The 13,902-nt window shown below is 38.3% G+C and overlaps 1 pseudogene; it reads right to left on the bottom strand.

Moving 5' to 3' along the window:
• Window positions 1-3,959: 3,959 nt before the first annotated feature.
• LOC138142464 (zinc finger protein 688 pseudogene) lies at window positions 3,960-11,208 on the bottom strand (annotated as a pseudogene).
• Between the last annotated feature and the right edge of the window lie 2,694 nt (window positions 11,209-13,902).

Genomic DNA, 13,902 nt, shown 5'->3' with positions numbered 1-13,902 from the left:
ACCACTGGCCTGGGCTCAGCTCCCAAAGCACTGCTCTGGCCTATTCCTGCTGGCCTACTGGGTTGTCCTCAGTGGGAGATTAGCTTCTCTGTGTCATTTTGTGGGATCTGCAGCTCCAAAGTTTGTTCAGAGTCCCCTTTTTACATTTATTGAGGAAGGTGGAAACCAGAGCCCCTTGAGGTCCTGCTTCTACTCTGCCATCTTTACTCCGCCCCCCCAAACATTTCTGATGAAAAGATCAGGGATGAACAGAAAATTTGAAATTCAAATAGAAAAAATAAATTTAAAAAATCCATCTTGTTCTACTAGAAATTTGGGAGGAATTGGGGGAGGATATAGAAGAGAACAGATTGGAGGAAAGGATATTCAGTAGGCTTGCTATCTTGGTGTGGGGTATAGGTGAAAGACAGGGAGAAAATTTGTAATTCACAATTTGTAATTCACAAAATTACAAGTCAAATCTTGTGGAAATTAATGTTGAAAACAAAAAAAAACTAATAAAAAAAGTATTTAAAATATCAGATTTCTTCCCTCAAAAAAAGAATATTAAGGGGATTAATGAAAAAAAATATGTCAAGGAAGCTGGCCTAGCCCATACCAGGTCTAAATCAATAATAAAGCAACAAGCATCAAAACTATTTGGTACTTCATAAGAAATAGAATGGTAGATCAGTTGAATGAGTTAGATACATAAGACTCAGTAGTAGTCAATGACTATAGTAATCAACTTTTTGATAAACCCAAAGACTCTAGCTTCTGAGATAAGAACTCACTATTTGAAAAAAACAAACCAAACTGCTAATAAGTCAGAAGCTAAGCACAGAACAACATATTACACTATAAAACAAGATGATCAAAATGGGTACATGATTAAGAGATAAAATTTGATATTATAAGTGAATTAGAAGATCAAGGAATGGTTTATCATTCAGATCTATGGTAAAGGAAAGAATTTATGACCAAGAAAGAAATAGTGGATATTATAAAATGTAAAATGGATATTTTTTTAAAAAGGATTTCCTATGATAGTTAATTACTTCTTCCACTCCTACAAAATAGGCATTTAACTCAAAAGAAGATAATTCTGTCTTCAAGTTTCAATTTTGTTTTGAAGTTCTCCAACAAGTAGACTCTCAGTCATAACTTAAGATCATGCGGTTTACCAATAAATGTGACCAGAGATTATTAACAAAAAATAAACGTAGGCATAAGACGATGCGTCTGTGTCCTGAAATGCATCCCTTCTGTACTTTATATGGTTCCTATCTTTGGTAACAGTTTCAGAACATTAAAATATTTTTTTGGAGCACATGTTGAGAGATTCATAGACTTCTTTGGTATTACCACTTTGTTAAAAACATACTTGCTGGGGCGGCCAGCTAGCACAGCGAGTAAGAGCACCGGCTCCAGTGTTGAGAACACCTGGAGATCGAATCCCGGGCTCAGACACTTAGCACCCACCCAGAAACACCTGGCCGTGTAACCTTGAGCAAGTTACTTAACCCCGATTGCTTAGGGGCGGCCAGGTGGCTAAGCGAGTAAGAGCACCGGCTCCAGTGTCGGGATGACCTGGATCAAATCCGGGCTCAGATACTCAGTACCACACCCAGAAATAATAACTGGCCGTGTAACCTTGAGCAAGTTACTTAACCCCAATTGCTTTAAAAAAAAATATACTTGCCCCTCCTCTAGGGGTTCATCTGTCTGTCTGTGAACTTCTTAAATTTCACATAAGGTTAAAGGTAGTGTGCTGCTGTAGAAAGAACAGTGGTCCAAAGATACATAGGTCTGATGTCTGGTTTGGTTTTGCTTATCTGTTAGCTTGGGGGAGTCAGATAACCTCTAAAACTCTAAAAGTTCTGAAATCATAGGTTTAAACAAGAGGATCTCTAAGATCCCTCCTAATCCTGACACAAGTTAACTTTATTACTCTCTAATACAAACTTTGTGTTTCAGCTACAGGCCTTCCTCGTGTCCTCTTTAAATCTGGATTTTGCTCCCATTAATTTTCTGAAGTGTACTAATACTGAAAATCGGTGACCTTTTCTCAGTACTCATCCTCTCTTACTGCCGTGCAACATGAGACTGTTGACTATCTTTCTTCTTTCTGACATTCTTCCCATGGATTCCAAGGCTTTCAAGATTTGTTTCTCCTCTCCCTATTCTCTTTTGCACTATTTTCCCTTCTTACCCCATAAATATAGACACTTGCTAAAGCTTTATCCTTTTTTTTCCTTCATACTCTCCCTTCATGATCATATCTGTTCCCATATATCTTACTTACTTTTATGTTGATGACTTTCAGATCTCCATCTCAAGGCCTAACCTTAAATCCCAGTCTTGTCTTTGAAAACTTTCTGAGTTTATCATCTCATTGCAGTGGGCACCTTAAATACTGCACACAATTGAATCAGAAATCATCCACTCCCCTGTGCTCTCCAAACCATGTCCTCAATGTGACTTTCCTTTTTGCAGTCGATGGTACTATCATTCTTGAACATTCAAGCTTGAAATGTTTTATTTTTTTAATGCTTTATTAACTTGTGATTTACATCATTCATTTTCACCAGATTTTGAGTTGCAAATTTTCTCCCCGTTTTTCCCCTACCCACTGCCCTAAAATTGCAGTCCCACAGGATATATTCAGTATAAGTTGTACATGTGCGGCTAATGCAAAACAATAACATAGTAGATATATTGTAACAGACTGACTATATTTCCCTCCCTCCTATCCCAACTCCCACTTGTTCTATTCTCTACTTTGATCTCATCCCTTTTCAAAAGTGGGTGCTTCCGTCTTCCCTCCCCCCAAGCCTGCCCTCCCTTCCATCATCCCCCCTCTCATACCCTCCCCCCCCCACTCTCCTGGAGGGTGAGATACCCTATTTAGTGTGTATTTTATTCCTTCCTCAAGTCAAATTGAAATGGTTTTGAAACTTCATCATCTTTGACTTCTGTCTTTCCTGTCCCATTCCCACACCAGCCAAACAGTTTCAAAGCCATAGCTTCCAATTATTCTATTTTTTTTTTCCTTTTGTTCCTTTATAACGGAACTACCACCAGGCCAAGCAATGTCATCATTACCACTCACCTGAACCACCAGTATGGTGTCCTAACTGGTCTTGTATGAATGGTCTTTACTTTTTTTCAGTGTATTCTACACACAAAAACAAAATTATCATTCCATTATCACTAAATTCTAAGCATCTGATTGGACCACCCCAACACACCTTTACAAGTGTTTACTCTTGATGCCCTGCTTGAAGCTATTGTTCCATGTTATGTGTTTTCAATATCCCAATGACCACACCTAGTTTTCTCTAACCCAAACCCCTTGATAAGCTGCTAATCCTTACTTGTCAAAATTTAGCCTTGATTCCAGAACTATTTGCGTACTCTGACATTTGCTATCTGAATCATGCCAATACTGGATTGTTCAATTGGTCTTATACCTCTAGGTTTGCCTTAAACACTTTTCTAGGCCTTAACTTGGAAACTTTATACTACAGTATCTATCCCCTAACCTGACCACCCAGCCATACCTCATATTTTCCAAGCCCCAGGTCCTCCTCATGCTTCTTCATGACATTGTGTTTTCTCAGTGCTGCCAATGACTTTGTTCAAATAGTAGATAGTTAAAGAGCAGATGGACAGCAGGCTAGACAAGACAGCACTTTTAGTTACTGTATGGCTTCCCTAAAATTTAAGCTACTTCATAACTTCTATTTGTCTCAATGAACTTTTTGCAATGTTTAATTTGGATTTTTTACAGGTACACCCCTCCCTTTAAACCAATATGGAATCATGCCCCAAAGGAGTCATGAGGGACTGGTTTTAGGTCCAAAGTCTCATTTGCTTACTCCCTTATATGCCCTTCAAAGCCTACCTCTAGCACTTTGACCATGCTTACATCTTTAACTCCTCTTCAATCACTTCTCCCCCATACCCAGTGAGGTAGGTCATCCATACTCCTCAAAGATCTCTTGGTAAGACCAGAATAGCACAGGAGGGTCATGGTCACCCCCAACAGTGGCAAATAATGGCACAGCCCATATACCAGGCAGACAATCTCTCTGTCTCCCAGAGAAAGACCAATGGATCCATTAATGGGCTTCAACAGCAAACTTCTGATTGAAGCATGTTCCATATAAAGAAAGGGACATTCACCAGAGTACATTCACCTATGACTGACCAGCAGGAAGGGATAGGTGAAGCAGCCTCCACAATTAGGACAGGCATAGCACTGATGGCCATTCTGAGTCTCCAAGTTGGGTTTTGGGCTACAGGGCTGAGGCAAAGTCTTATTTAAGTCAGCCTTGAATGGTGATTTCAAGGATCTGTTGTCTGTTGAGTCTATGAGTTTGATGCCAGGTTGAAATAGTTGGCTTCTCATATGAGTGTCCAAAGAGTCCCTGGCTTGGAGCTTTTCTCTCTTCCACTTCTTCTTGTTTATGTTCCAGTTTTCTCTGCAAGCTGTTCTCAGACCTCCCTGACCCCACTCCTCTGGATCCTGTGTGGTCGGACCCCAGGCCTTGGACTCTTGTTCTATCCAGGAAACGAGGGCAGGTTTGGGGCCTGGGAATCCCATGGTGCCCAGGTGGCTGCAGGTCTCCCACATGACATCCCTGTACAGGGCCCTCTGCACAGAGCGCAGCTGTCCCCACTACTCTGGGTAGAAGGATATGGACACATCGGCAAAGCTCAGTGGCCCCTCCCCTCCTTCTAGGGATGCTCATTTTCCCCAGGGAGGACTTTATTCCTTGTCAGTCCTGGGCTTTCCTGGGGAGCAGGCTCCAGCAATTTACAAAGTGTTTCCACAAACAAAATCAATGCAACCAAGATTAGAAGGAAAGCAGAAAACTGGGAAACTATTGTTTCAGTCAATATTTCTGATAATGGTCTCCTTTCTAGTATTGACAAAATTGTTACAATTAGTTTTAAACTCAATGACTACAAATATTCTTATTGATTAGAAATGAAGCAATTGGCCCAAAGAAGTTTCAATTGATCCTAAAATGTCTTAGGAAAATCTCCTAAGCAATGTCCAATGCACTGTGTTTACCTTCTTTTTCTCTTGTAAGAATCATCACCTTATTTTTTTCCTACAAATGGGGTGTTAGGTTTCTAGGGAGGACTAGTATCTCTGGTACAGCTGCTGAGCCCTTTGCAGAGATGTTTTCCACTTCTGGAGTTTACATCATTTGCCCACTTTTTACCCACTAAACTAAAGAACATTAAAATGCGCAGCAGCCACATCCCAGTAAACCATTTCAGCTGACAGGCTAAATCAGTTTGAGGGTAACCAAAGGGTCTCAAACCCATAAACAGTTTAAGTTTTGGTGTCTATCCCAGTCATGTGAAGACTTCCTCTGAATGAATGGGCAGATGAGAACAAATTTTTCCAAAGGTCATGAAGGTTAGGAAGCAGGTACCATGGAAAGCTAAGAGTTTGATTAGACATCAAAGGTACCAAGGTCATTCATTGTAACCAGAGCCATGGCCAGTTATTTTGTTTTGTCTTGGACTTTGAAGTCTGTGGAAGAGAGAGTAAGGCCAATAACTTCATGTAACTGATCACTTAGATCCAGTAAAAAAGATAAGTGAAAAGACATAGCCCATACCATTTTACCCTTTTTTATCAGCCTCAGATTTCTGTAGCAACATCCAGTGACAAAGCAGCGAGTGTGGCTGCACTGGCTCCTGTAGTCACAGACCTGTATTCACAACTGGCCTCTCTGGTCATAGGGTCATCTTCTTATTGGATTGATGCAGCACTGGGATTTGGCAGACCCTGGGTGTCTCAGCAGTCTTTTTAAAAAGGACTGCATTGCATTTCTGGTTTGAGGAAGGAGCTAGAAAGGTTGATCTAAAAATTGGCTGCTTCACCTAGTTTTTACTTGCTTTGGCAGGTAGGAAATTCACTCTGTGATTGAAACACACACACACACACAAACACATACAAACACCCCCCCACACACATAATGTACAAAATCTTTTCTGAAAAGGATTCTATTCATCATCAATGCATGGAATGTGAACATGCTTATGAACAGCATGAAATCTAGTAGACCTGAAATATGAAGAGTTCTTATTGAAAAAGAACTCAGCAGGTGTCATATCCAAATAGCAGCTCAGAGTGAAACAAGACTGGTAAATGAAAGGCAGTTTACTGAAGTCAAAAACAGAAAACCTTTTTTTTGAGTGACTGTAGTGATGGAGAGCACTGTTGGCATGAGTTTTATAATCCAAACTATTTTTGTCAGCAAACTTATATACCTCCCCAAAATTAGTGAACGATAGACTAGTGACAATGTGATTGCCTCTTGTAGGAAATCACCATACCACCATCATAGTGTATACGCTCCCACCATGATGAACTCTGAAGTTAAAGAAAAATTGTATGAAGACCTGGAGACCCTCCTCACCAATGTGCCAAAAAGACAAACAGAATTCTGGGTGACTGATTCCAGAGTAGGCACAGATTATCAGATGGGACAGGGAGTCCCAGGGAGTAATGGAGTAAGAAACAGCAACAGAAATGTTCACTCATTCCTGAAGAATTTTGTCTTGTGACCTTCTCATATTCAACATTTTCTCCTGTTTATTTTAAAGCAATAAAACTTCATGGATGCATCCTCACAACAAATATCAGCATTTATTAGACTACTTATAAGGAGAAGAGATGGACAAGATGTAAGAGTTAGAAAGCGATGTGTGATTCAGTGCTGGACTGATTAAAGACTCATGCTCTCCAATTTTAAAATTCACATTTAACAAAAGTGGTTACCCCAAGAATAGACAAATATCAGAAGACTTGATATCAACAGATTAAACAATTCTTTACGTGGGTATAGTTTCTTGCTTGGAGGGAAAACTAAGCCAACATACAGCAACAGTGAAGGAGAAAAGGAGTAGGCAGCTTTCAGGGTTTGGTGTACAGCACTCCATTTACTTTGTTTGGACTTTACAACATCCAGAAGATCTATAAACATCGAGATTGGTTTCAAGAAAATAATAAGGAAATTTAGAATTGCTAAATGAAAAACCAAAAAAATATTCCACAGGTTTTACTAGAAGGATAGTTGTCCATCTCTAAGGCATTATTTAATTCCATCAAAAGCAAAGTGCAAGTGAAATTTATAAAGATTGATAATTCTTGACTCAGTAAGAAGGCAGATGAAACTCAGTTCTATGCTCTTAGTAACAATTCAAAGCACTTTTGTAGTTCTCTGAAGGTTATTTGTGGGCAAAGACCTATGGTACATATTAACTATGTAGTGTTGATGGAGACATATTGATTAAGGACAAGTATGTGAGCCTGGAGAGATGGACTGAATACTTCGACATTGCTCTCAATGGACAATCATCAATCAATGCTGAAGTCACTGACCATATACCTCAGGTTGAAGTCAGTGCTTCTCTGGTCAAATTTCCAACTGAAAAGAGTTTTTGAATTCCATTAGGCTCCTCTAGTGTGTCAATGTGTCTGGTGTTGATTCTATTCCAGTTGAGATTTATAAAGCAAGGGGTACAGGACTCATAGAAAAGCTGATCAAAATGTTCTATGTAATATTGCAAAAGTGGGTTATCCCCCAGGAGTTTAAGAATGTCTCTACTTTACATCTCCATAAAGACAGGGGAAATGGGTTGTCCTTTCACAGTCTCAGAGATCTATATCTTAGCCACTGCAAGGAAAGATTCTTGACACAGTCCTCCTCACTAGGCTGATCTTTCACTTGGAAGATATTCTCTACCTGAGAGCCAGTGTGACTTCAGAAGGGTGAGGAATGGTCTGTGCAGTGTTTGTTTCTTGACCACTCCAGAAGAAATTCCAGGACCAGAACAGAAGTCTGTCCACAATGGTTCATTTATATAACAAAGGTCTTTGAGCCTGTCAGTTCTGAGGACTTGTGGAAAACTGTCACAGGTTTCTGAGAGCCAAGATTGCAGAGAAAAGGCAGGGACTCACCTGAACTCTCCACAAGACTCCGCCAAAGAACTTTAAACAACGCCTCAAAACAAATTCTGGAGCAGCAGAATACACAGAAGAATAGAGTGAAACAATTTTCCAGCTCAAGACAACTTAAACAGCAAGAAGTCTCTGTTGCATCAGGTTGAGAATGGAATATAGTTTGGCATAGGCTGTACCCCAGAAAACCAGCAATAGACTTTGGTGGTGACTGAATCAGTGACAGCAGTGGTGGTTTCCAGAATCACTACAAGGCTAGGTGCAACCATAATTTTTCCAATAAGCCTCACCAAATAGAGCAAACAGAACTTCAGCAAGAACAACTTCAGGCCATATTTGGTGCCTACCATGGTTCCAAGGACTTGTCACACCAGGTGGCAATTAACCAGAAGCCACTTCCACAGTGGAACACTGGATCTCCACATAGTAGTCAGCCTTATTATAGCAGCCCAGAAGTGTTATCTGGAAGGTCTCATGGCAGTAGAAGTTTAATGAATGGATATAGGGGTCATGCTAATTGATTTAGAGGAGGGTATGATGGCTAACCCCTTTTGTATTACAACACTCCCAATAGTGGTAACTTACAATCCCAGTTCAATGCTCCACAAGATTTTTTCCAATTATTAGTAGGATGGATAGCAACAAAATTTCAAGAGAGGATCTGAGCAAAGTGGACCACAGGGAATCCCTAGAGGTCTCAGAGGACCTTTAAGACCTAACAGAGGGATACCACCAAAGAACACTCATTCAGTGGATTAAACTGGTTCAAAGGATGATGCTTAAAATGCCAAAAACTCTCTAGTCAATATCCTATAACATGTCACCAGAATAATCATGATTTATTTGTTCTCCCTTTCAGGAAACTCATTGGAAAAGTAACTGTTTTTCACCCTATAAAGATAAGACTAGAGTTGCCTGGTTTATGTTATATGGATATGGAAGGAAATGATATTTGCTTTTTATGTTATATGCTAAGCATCATCTTGAACCTTGCACATGGTACTCAGATTCCTCACCCATGCTTAGGAGTAAAGCAACACACACACAGACACACACACACACAATTTTGAGGTGATCAGATCTCCATGGTTATTTAAATGAAGTGGTTTGGATAAAAACAAGATTGATTCATTTTTGACTCATTGGATAAAATTGGCAAATCAGCCTTAGAGTAGTTGTTTTGATGGCAATTGACAAAACTGCAAATATTTTCCATGAAAGGAAGATGGAAAGAGTGGAGTGTGCTTTGGCAGAGCTCTTGCATTTCAAAGCCTTTTTTCTGGTTTAAATTGGAGCAATGAATGTTTACATGCTTGCTAAAAGATGCACAGGTCTTTAATTACACAAGTAAGACTGACTACCCGTTTTGATATTACAGTACTCATTACCTGGCCAAACTACTGAGGTTCATACACACACACACACACACACACACATACACACATATAAATTGCTTTGTAACAGCTGAAATTGTTACAAGACAAAGCCAAAATGCAAAATTAGACTTTGATTGGCACTTAAAAATCTGCAACAAATATGGGAAGTAATTTGGATGGCTACTTCTGTATTTAATGTGAAGTACTTAGATTCCTTTTGGAACACATTTAAACAGTTTCTTTGATAGTAAGGATTGGAACTATAAATTTATCATTCCTTATGCCATGCACATCGTCACTAATACTTGATCTTGCTGTATTGTCATCTAAATAATTCCTATAGAAACTGATGGACATCTCTAATGGATAATCATAATACTTTTGGTCACATTTCTCTTTCAGCAGCCTGAAGGTTTTTTTTAAAGAAAAAAGATATCCAATCTATGCTTCTGTTGCCCTTTTAATTGGTATCTTCTCAAAAGAACTATTATGTCTTTAGACCTATTTTCTTTTTTAAGAGAAATGACAGTCAGACATTTCAGTTCTAATGGTAAAATGAAAAGAAACAAAATATGTTTTAAAAAGTGTATCCTGGAACACTGGTATTGAGAATATAGTATACATGACTGAGATCACACAGTTGTTCATTGTCTTTTTGAAATTTCAGTCATCTTCCACAGTGGTTTTCCTCCAGCTTTTGCTGTGTACATCCATTTCCATGTTCTCTTGAATAATTCACATGAATGGAGTTCAGTTCTTTCCTCCTTAAGGCATTGATCTTATCCAAAATAGTGATCTCTTCCATTACATGAGGGATAACACAGTTTTACTGGAGGTAGCCAGTTCAGTAGTAACTTAACTCTCTCTGAATGTGGATGGCATTTTCCATTGTGGATCCTTTGGAATTATTTTAGGTCCTTGTTTTGCTGAGAAGGGCTAAGTCTATCAAAATCAGCCACTGCATTATGTGGTTATTATTGTGTACAATGTTCTCCTGGTTTTGCTCTCTTCACTTAGCATCAGTTCATATAAGTCTTTCCAGGTTTTTCTGAAGTTTGCCTGTTTATCATTTCTTATAGCACAATAGTATTTCCCTGCATACCCAGCAATAGGAGCATCAGGTCTATATCCCAAAAAGGAAAAAAAATAGAAGGACGTGCATGTACAAGAATATTTATAGCAGCTCAATTAGCAGTGGCAAAACAATTGGAAATTGAGGAAATGCTCAACAATTGGGGAATATCTGAACAAGTAGTTATATGTAATATAGTACTCTCTTGCTATGCAAAATGGCAAACAGGATACTCTCAGAAAAACTTACACTTACATGAACTGATGCAATGTGAAATGAGCAGAACCAGGAGAATATTGTATACCATAGTAACAGTAATATTATATGATGATAAGTGTGAATGGCTTAATTATTCTTAGCAATACAATGATGCAAGGCAATTCTGAAGGACATATGATAAAAAAAAAAAGCTATCCATCTTTAGAGAAAGAACTGATGGATTCTGAATACAGATTGATTCATACTTTTAAAAATATTCTTTTGGGCTGTGTTTTCTTTCAAAATATGACTAATATGAAAATGTTTTACATGACTTCACATGCATAACCTCTATGAAATTGCATGCCTTCTCAAATGCTGTGGGACAGGGAGGGAGGGAAAGAATTTGGAACTCAAAAAAATTTAAAAATAAAAGTTAAAATTATTTTTACATCTAATTGTGAACATAAAATGTTTAATTAAAAAAATGAGAAAGAGAAATTGTACATCAGTTTCATAACAACTTACTTTCCCAGGTTCTGGATAACGAAAAATGTTTTCACACTTTCCCAGTCACGATTGGAATAAAGCATGGTCTTGTGCTTGCTTCCATGTTTTTTTTAACATAATGCTTTAAGCATATTCTCAGACACCTTCACCTAGGATGAAAATGGTGTAAAGGCCAGCTATTGCAGTAATAGTAAATTATTAAACTTAAAAAGGCTACCGATAAAAATCATAGTGGAGGGAGAGTTGGCGCATGACTTTCTGTTTGCAGATGAGTGTGTACTCAATGCAATCTTTGAGACTGGGATGCAGCAAAGTGTGTATTGATTCTCTGCTCCTTGTGTAGCACAAGTGTATACTTGTGACCTAACAAATAATTCCAAGAAAACAGAGGTTCTCCACAAGCCAGCACCACACCATCCATACATGGAGGCATCAATTAAAGAAAAGGAAAAAATTCTGAATATGGAAGATGTCAACCAGACTGAATCAGTCTCAAACCTATGGATGACTGGAGCTGAACAGAGCCAATTGGAGACAGGTGAGTCAGGAATCAGACAGCAGTTTAATTTCAAAGTGAGGGAAATGGCTTGCAAGTAAGGAGGGAAACTAAACACTTGTGCCAGGCTCCTAACCCTAGTGGAGGTACCCACTTTAGTATGGCCAAATCTCAGTACTTATAATAATGACTTCACAGTGTCCTAGCAATAAGTCCTAGCAATAAGAGGTAACAGATATAATTTGACAAGTTTTACTCATAGCAGGGCTTCATGACCAGAACATGGAGATGTCAGGTGCTTGTCTGAGCTCAGAGAATGCTGCTTTTGGTCAAAGTAATTCAATAATTATCTGAAAAATTCTGAGATTTTGCTGTGGCTGAGATCATCCAGAGGGTAAGTGCAAAGGATTGTTCTTATGCAAATTCAGGGTACAACTTGCTTTTTGGGTATTAGTTCTGGAAAGCAGAGTGTTTCTTAATATCTCAACTAGGATAAGTTCATTTACCTTGGGAGTATATTATCCAGGGATGTACATATAGGAGATGAGGTTGGTATACATTGCCAGAGCTAGTTAAGTGTTAGGGACGTTCCAAAGGAAAGCATAGGAGAGAAGAGGTATTAAGCTATCTATGAGCCTAAAGGTCCATAGCACTATCATGATGACCATATTGTTATATGCTAGTGAAACCTGAACAGTCCACCAGTGCCATGTCAGGAAACTGAATCATTGCATTTGAACTGTCTTAGGAAGATTCTGAAGACCACCTAGCAAGATTAGGTACTGGACACTGAGGTCTTTTCTCTAGCTGAGCTGCTTAGCATTCAAACTATTGCAGAGAACACAACTGTGATGGACTGACCATGTTATTCAAATTCCAAACATGTATTTGCCTAAAAGATTATTTTATGGATAACTCACACAAGGCAAGCCCTCACATGGAGAATAGAAGAAGTGATTAGGACACACTCAAGGTCTCTCAAAAGAACTTTAGAACTGATTATGAGACATGGGAGTCTCTGTCACGGGACCACCCAGCATTGATAATGCCTGTGTCAAAGAAGCTGTTATGTTCTACAAGCAAAGAAGAGTTGCAGTAGCTGAAAAAAAATGTGAAATATACAAATTTGGAGACACATTCACGACAAATGTTCATATAGACTATTTGTACCTGACGTTCCAAGCTTGAATTGGTGTGATCAGTCACACTTCGACTCACTGTGACTTGACCCTGACAAATAATATCATTTTGTTCCCCTTCAAGAATTAAGAACAAAAGCTATTCCTAAAAAAATATTGATATTTGGTGTCAGGAAGAATGGATGGATGAGAATAGCTATAAATAACAAAAACAATGAAAAAATTGGTTAGATAAGTTCAGGGAAAGGGCAATGAAGCAATTAAATTCAGAGAGACGTTTAGTGCAAGAGATGGGAAAAATATGACATTGGGGGTGAATGTTTCTTGGATTGGACTTTGTCCGGAACCAAGACATTGTGACTATTAAACTAGTCAGAAATGCCTTTCAATATCAGGGATCAGGTTACTCTGAATGTTATATCTGTAACTAGAATGGAAATAGAAGCAAAGTTGAATATTGAAGAGACATTTGACTTTTTCAGAAACTAGATGGAGCAAAATAAGTTCTAAGATAGGGTAAACATTCAGAACTACATTGCATACGTATAATTTGGATATGTTTATGTATTTTGTGTTACGATTTTCTTCACACAGAATAAATCTGTTGGGTGGTGATTTTTTTTTTCATATTAAGGATCAGAATTTACTATGATTTATGCTTAACTAGAGAAAAGGGAGAATGAAAAGAAAGGCTTCTTTGTTGAGCTTACATCCCTCAAAATGTTCTGTAACCCTTAGGTAATGGGGTTACAAATGACTCTTGCATTATAAAAGTTATCACCACTTCCTGAATTATTATTTTTCTTTCTTAGATGATTAGGTTTAACATTAAGGTTAGATAGTGATGAGAAACTTTTAAAATGCTGAGCAAATCCATTGCTCTAATGACAACTGTACTTTGAAAGAAAAAAAAATAATTTTGTTTCTTTTAATTCAGTCATACTTGTATCATCCATTATAAAAAAGTCATTTATTTACAAACAACACTTCTATACTAGGTGGCGCAGTATTAAGGGAAAGGGTTGAATACTCACTTTCTCCAGAGCTCATTATATAACTGATGTTTAGAGGTATAAAATTCTCACTGGGTATTTGAGCAAATTTCTAAGTCTGAAAATTATTTCTTTATAAAAGAAAGTACA

Source organism: Petaurus breviceps, unplaced genomic scaffold, assembly GCF_028583685.1.
Source record: "Petaurus breviceps papuanus isolate PSGF00001 unplaced genomic scaffold, PetGlider_PUasm1.0 90579, whole genome shotgun sequence".
NCBI classification, from domain to species: Eukaryota; Metazoa; Chordata; class Mammalia; order Diprotodontia; family Petauridae; genus Petaurus; species Petaurus breviceps.
This window is presented reverse-complemented; position numbering and strand designations above follow the sequence as displayed.